Source organism: Ambystoma mexicanum, chromosome 6q (assembly GCF_040938575.1).
Source record: "Ambystoma mexicanum isolate Mex_15411 chromosome 6q, UKY_AmexF1_1, whole genome shotgun sequence".
In the NCBI taxonomy this organism is placed as follows: domain Eukaryota; kingdom Metazoa; phylum Chordata; class Amphibia; order Caudata; family Ambystomatidae; genus Ambystoma; species Ambystoma mexicanum.
This window is the reverse complement of record NC_090937.1, coordinates 1338206693-1338212692: the sequence shown is the minus strand read 5'-3', so window position 1 is coordinate 1338212692 and position 6000 is coordinate 1338206693.

The following is a 6000-nucleotide window of genomic DNA, read 5'->3' as shown; positions in this document are numbered from 1 at the left end:
TGGGGGCATGGGCCTGCACTGCGGCATATAATTTAGAGATCCCCAGACCATCTTTAGCCATGACCAACTGAGTGCATGGATGTATAGGGGGTTCGTCAGGGAAGAGCGGCCACCACTTTGCAAAGGCTGACCTAATACGATAGTATTGGAGTGTCTTCAGTGATCCCCCGCCCAGGGTCCGTAGCAATTCATTTAGGGTAGCAAATTTGCCATTAATAAACAAGTCTCCCAGTTTCATTTCGTTATTTGGGTCCCAGGATTCCTGTAGGCTACCATCATGTGTTGGGGGTATACCCAGATAATTCCATAAGGACACCTCTGGATTATAGGGAGTTTCCAAACCCAGTCTTTTGTATATTGCTTCCCATGCCCTCACCATGCAGCTCACCGGGTTGTATGCACATGTATCTTTGTACTGTGGATCGAAGATTACAGACTGTATGTTTGTGGGGTGTGTTGAACAAGTTACTTTCTTACCTGGCAACGTTCTTTCGATGGGATGGTCCAACGACGTATTCCATATCTATGACAGGTAATGTCCACAGCTGTGCTGCTTCGGAAAATCTTTGGCGTCTGCGTCCTGCGTCGATGACGTCGATGCGCCGTCCCCGAGGACCTCCTCCGACGGCCGACGTCACCCGATGTGATAAGTAGGACGCACGACGCCCATAGCCTCAGTTATAGTTTTTTCCCCAGAACGTGTGCCACCAGTTTTTCTGCCAGTCAGACACACAAGGCCTTGCGGAACGCAAGCTGCAATCGCAAAAGAAATTCTGCAGCGGGGAAGGCAGGGAGGGAGCGATATGAAATACGTTGTCGGACCATCCCATCGAAAGAATGTTACCAGGTAAGAAAGTAACTTGTTCGAGGGGATTGGGTCCTCCGACGTATTCCATATCAATGACAGACTCCCAAAGCAGTACCAAGCAAGGAGGTGGGAAAGAATTTAGAATACAAATTTAGCATGCCCAATAAAATTGCGGAATAGAGAACTGCCTTGCCAAAGGCCAGATCTTGCCCTCTGATGGAATCGAGGGAATAGTGATGTACAAAAGTATGTACTGAAGCCCAGGTGGCTGCATCACAGATGTGACGAATAGGAACTCCCCTCTGCAGGGCAGTAGACGCAGCCACTCCTCTGGTAGAATGGGCCCGCAAGCCAGCTGGATGGTCCTTACCCGCCAAGCGGTAACACTCGGAGATAGCTAAAATAATCCAACTAGACAAAGTCTGTTTCGTCAGAGCTTGTCCCAAACGCTTTCCAGCGTAACCAATGAAAAGTTGATCGTCCGCTCTGACCCGGGACATGCGCGAGATATAAAAGCTCAACGCTCTCCTAGGATCAAGCCTATGGAGCCTCTCCTCTTCCTTACCAGGATGTGGAGGAGGATAGAACGCCGGAAGAACAACCTTCTGGCTCAAATGAAATTCCGAAACCACCTTCGGAAGAAAAGAAGGACAAACTCTAAGGACAACCCTGTCCTTGTGAAACACAGTGAAGGGTGGCTTAACTGAAAGTGCCTGTAACTCACTCACTCTGCGAGCGGAAGTAACCGCAACTAAAAATACAGTTTTCAGAGTTAACAGCCTCAAAGGGCAAGGATATGAAGGCTCAAACGGAGCACCCATAAGAAACTTAAGAACAAGGTTCAAATCCCAACCTGGCACCAGAAAAGGTGACTGAGGGAACACATTCGTGAGCCCTTTCAAAAACTGCGAAATTAAAGGAATCTTAAAATAGGAACACTCTTCAGACGAGTGCTTAAATATGGACAGCGCCGCCAGGTAACCTTTAATGGTGCCCACTTGCAAACCCCTGTGGGCCAAAGAAAGCAAAAAAGACAAAACCATGGGAATGTCGCATTCAAAAGGATCCACATTCTGAACTCTGCACCAGTCGCAGAACTTTCTCCAACGGCAACGGTACAGAGACTTTGTTGCCGGCCGCCTGGCCGAGAGCAACACCTCCATCACGTCTTCAGGGAGGTCCCAATCCTTATACCTCAACCTTTCAGAAACCAAGCGTGAAGATTGAGGGATCTGACCTCTGGATGGAGAACCTTTCCCCTCCCGTGAGAGCAGATCGTCTCGGTAGGGAAGACGACGAGGAGGGCAGATGGACAAGTCTAGAAGGTCCGGGTACCACGTCCTCCGGGCCCACGCCGGAGCAATGAGGATCATCCGGGAACTGAACCTCTGTAACCTCCGCAACACTTGCGGGATGACGGGGACTGGAGGAAACTCATACAGCAGTGGGAATGACCACTCCACCACAAATGCGTCTCCTAAGGCTCCTTTTGGAGGAAATTCCCGTGAGCAAAACCTTTCGCACTTCCGGTTGACACTGGAGGCGAAGAGATCCACTTGAGGGGTTCCCCAAAGGGCGAATCTCCTGAGCCAGCTCCCACTCGTGAGAGATCGTGCTCTGCCTGCTCAGAGCGTCCGCCGTCTCGTTGTCGTTTCCGGCCAGATGAACTGCCGAGATCGAAACTTCCTGCTGGATGGCCCAGAACTCGAGCTGCATCGCCTCCCTGCACAGCGGAAGTGACCCTGCCCCCCCCTTTTTGTTGAGGTAGTGCATGGCCACCGTGTTGTCCGTCACAAACAGGACACTCTTCCCGCGCACAGTTGGCAGAAAAGCCTTTAGGGCAAGCCTGACGGCCCTCAGCTCCAACAGATTGATATGGAGTCTGGACTCCGACGGAGACCAACGACTGCTGACTGTCAGCTTGTTGGCATGAGCTCCCCATCCCGTGAGGGATGCGTCCATCACGATCGTCACCTCCGGCCAGGGCAGCCAAAATGGGGCACCCTTCATCAGATAGCCCTCGACGGCCCACCACAGAAGGTCCCGGGCTACCAAGGGCGGCACCTGAACAGGGTTCGACAGCCTGCCGGAGGACTGAGACCACTGGAGCTTGAGTGCCACTGCAAAGATCTCATCCGCAGACGAGCTTCTGGCACCAGAAGAATGCAGGATGCCATGAGGCCGAGCAGGCTCAAGAACTCGGATGCTGGGAGAGTCTGGGCAAACTGAAACATGTGCACCATCTGCTGAATGTGAAGAGCCCTCACCTGAGGAGGAAAACACTGCCCCAGGGATGCGTCGAGCACTGCTCCGATGTACTGGAGCCGCTGCATTGGTGTCAAATGGGACTTCTTTAAATTGAGGGAGAAGCCCAGCCTGTGAAGGGAGTGGCAGGTGACGACAGATGATCCAGGACTTGCTCGGGAGAGCTCCCCCTGATCAACCAATCGTCCAGGTAGGGGTAGACGTGAATCCCCCTTTCCTGAGATGCGCTGCCACCACCACCATGAGCTTGGTGAAAACCCTCGGGGCGGAGGTCAATCCGAACGGCAGGACCCGAAACTGAAAGTGCAAGTCGCCAACCGCAAACCTCAGGTACTTCTTGTGCTTGGGATGGATCGGCACATGGAAGTAAGAATCCTTGAGGTCGAGAGACACCAACCAGTCCTGAAGTTGAAGGGCCTGGAGGACTTGAGAAAGGGTCACCATCTTGAACTTGTCCTTCCTGAGGAGTTTGTTCAAACTGCGCAAGTCCATGATGGGTCTCAATCCCCCGTCTTTCTTTGAAATCAAAAAATAAGGGGAATACCATCCCTTGTTCCTCTCCGCTACAGGCACCAGTTCTATGGCGCCTTTCTCCAGCAGGGCTTGAATTTCCTGCGCAAGGAGCGGATCCGGACTCTTCAAAGAGAGGTTCCCTGGTGGATTCTCGTGAGGCCTCTGCCGAAAAGGAAGACAGTAGCCGTGGGTTATGATCTCCAGAACCCACACATCCGAAGTAATGGCTTGCCACTTTACAAAATGCTGCGCCAGCCTTCCCCCAACCGGCGAACCATGGGACCTGGCCTCATGACTGAGTGGTAGCGGCTGCGGCGTTGCCTGAGGGCAAAGAGGCAACTGCCCGAGCATCCTTGGCACCTCGAGTACCTTTGTTTCCACCTCTGGCACTCTTACGATGGCCTCTTTGACTGCTAGCTCCTCTCGCTTTACTGAAGGACGAGTAATAGCGAAAGGAACCTCCCCTCCATTGCTGTCCCCTAGGACGAAAAGGTGGAGGTTGGTGAACTGCAGCGCCCAACGGCTTCGCTGCAGCTTTGAAGGTCTGCAACCTCAAGGCTCTCGTCAGCCTTGCTGCCAAAAAGGTGTTCACCGTCAAAGGGCATGTTGAGGAGCCGGGACTGCACATCAGGAGCGAACCCAGACTTCCTCAACCACGCAAATCTGTGCATTACGGTGCTCGCCGCCATGGACCGGCTGACACAATCCGCCAAGTCCAAACCCGACTGAACGGCCTCACACATGGCATCCTTGCCATCCTGAATCATAGCAAGGAAACCATCCCGTTCGTCCCCTTCGGGAACATGATCAGCCGCTAATGCAACACAGTTCCACAGAGTGTGTGTGAAACGAGACAAGGCACATATGGAGTTGGCCGCCTGAAGCGCCATACCCCCAGAAGAAAACACTTTCTTCGCCCAGCCGTCAAAACGTTTGTCGTCCCTATCCGGAGGGATGGTAGGATACGACGCCTGCTTTGCCGGGGCCGTGGCTGCCTGCACCACCAATCTCTCCAGGGTGCAGTGCCTAGACAAGTAGCAGGGGTTGCTACTGGCTGGACGGTATTTTCGCGACAAAGACTTGCCCACTGCCGGGAGACTCTCCGTAGCAGTCCAAGCCGCCGCCACCCTTCTCTGCAAAGCCGTATGAAAAGGTAAAACCGGGTCAGTGGGTGGACCGAGATCAAGGATGTCCGTGAGATCATCCTGAACGAACTCCCCTGGGGGAGCTGACCAACCCAAGTACTCGGTAACCCGAGACATAAGGCGCCGATATGACGAATCGGCATGAGTGCCAGGCTCCGGCCGACAAAACTCCACCTCCGGAGAGGTGTCCAGTCCACTGGCCTCATGAAGTGACTGCCTCAGGTCATCAAACGGACTATGGCCCGAGATAAGGTCATCCGGAACCGTAACCAGGCCGCCATCAGAGCCTTCATCACCCTCTGAAATGTACTCCAGGCAGGGAGAGGAAGACCTCTGCGGACCAAAGCAGTGCTGGACCTTAGCCATAGCCTTTTTAGGGGCAAACCCCGTGCCACAGGGCCCCTCCGACACCACCGCCTCGAAAGGCAGCGAGGGCGCCGGCCGAGTCGATGCCGACAGAAGAGGCGGCGAGGGCGCCGGCCGAGTCGGCGCCGGCATCGACAGAAAAAGCGTCAACGTCGAGCGAATCGGCGTCGACGTCAGCTGCAACGCCTCCAGCATCTGCAGCGTCGACACAGTCCTCGAATCTGGAGCGTCGACGACCCCCTCGAAGACGGAACCTCGAGAGAAATCGTCGACGACCTCGGCGCAACAGGCGTCTGCGTCTTCTTCGAAGACGGCACAGGATCACACCGTCTCGAGCGCTTCGAGGACCGGGACCTGGAACGGGCATGGCGAGAACGGCTACCCTTGTCCGAGCGGGAACTCTCCTGCGAGCCGTGCCGACCACCCGAGACCGAAGGCGTACGGGCGGTGTCTCTTGACCGGTGCCGACCGACTCCACTCGGAGGCGCAGATGGACCGGTGCCCTGCGATTCCAGAATCGCTAGCATCTGCTTCCCGAAGGAAGCCCATTCCTCCGGTGTCGCTTGTATGGAGGGATAAGCGACCCGCCGACGGGCGGAGTCCTCGGAAGAGGACGGGGAAGGCAACCTATGCCGGCGCTTCCTGGAATGCCTAGAAGAGGCGTAGGAGTGGCGAGACCGACTCCTGGAAGGAGACCCACCGGACTTCCGACGACGCAGAGAGTCACCCCTCGAGTCATTGGTCGAAAGCCCCGCAGACCTCGACTTCCGGGGCTTAGACACCCGACCTACCGACAGTTTCTTCTTGCGTTCTCGCAAGGCCTTCGCAGTGAGCGACGGGCAGTCGACAGTCGTCCGTATCGTGGGCCTCCCCGAGGCACCAGAGGCAGGCGTCATGCGTGTC